A 779-nucleotide genomic window follows, 5' to 3' on the forward strand; every position below is an offset into this window, starting at 1 on the left:
TATGAGGGAGCAGGTTCCAAACAGGTAGTGTGTGATTTGGGAAAGAACATAGTAGAAAAATGAGGGTACGCCCCCTCCCAGACTTTATGCTCGACCCTGGACTAGGATTACTCTTGTTCAGGTGTCCTCTGCGTGTTTGTGTGAAATGTGTGGGGCTCTCTTAAAACTCGGTCAAACAATGAGCTACAGTGAGCTACAGTGAGCTACAGTGACTCGGCCAAATTCAGTTTTTAGACAGTTTGGCTGCAGCCTGGATGTTGTCGAATTCTCACTTCCCCCTCTTTTGCTAAAACCGGCAGTTTCTGAAAGAGCCTAATTTGGGAACTGTATGCCACATGGACAGTTCAAATTAGACATTTATTATCTAGGTTAAGTAAAAAAAAAAAAGAATCAATTCTATTTGGTCCACCCCAAATTTTAGGCATATACATTTCTAAACTTCTGGAGAACTTGACCAGTATTTTCTTTTAAAACACTTCTTTCTATTTGAACAATGTGAAAGGAAAGCATACAAATGTTATCATTATGGTATTTTGGTTATAAAGTAAATACAAAAACACTGAGGGCCTTGTCAAGAAAGAACCATCTCTTTCATAATGTTTAAAACTTATTCTGAATGAAGGATTTAAATTTCTTATCATTCACCTATCAATAATGTTTCACTATTTTTATTTATTATAGAATAAAAAAGGAAAGCGAAGTTAGCTTATCAAGAAGCATTTTATGCATAGAGTATTTGCATAAATATATTTTGAAAATATCTACAGAAATCATATATA

The 779-nt window shown here is 35.0% G+C and overlaps 1 protein-coding gene across 2 annotated transcripts in view; it reads right to left on the reverse strand.

The window, feature by feature from the left end:
• GRM3 (glutamate receptor, metabotropic 3) overlaps positions 1–779 on the reverse strand; it is a 198,471-nt gene that overhangs the window by 65,959 nt on the left and 131,733 nt on the right. The gene's annotated exons all lie outside the window — the stretch shown is intronic.

Source organism: Myotis davidii, unplaced genomic scaffold (assembly GCF_000327345.1).
Source record: "Myotis davidii unplaced genomic scaffold, ASM32734v1 scaffold49, whole genome shotgun sequence".
NCBI lineage: Eukaryota > Metazoa > Chordata > Mammalia > Chiroptera > Vespertilionidae > Myotis > Myotis davidii.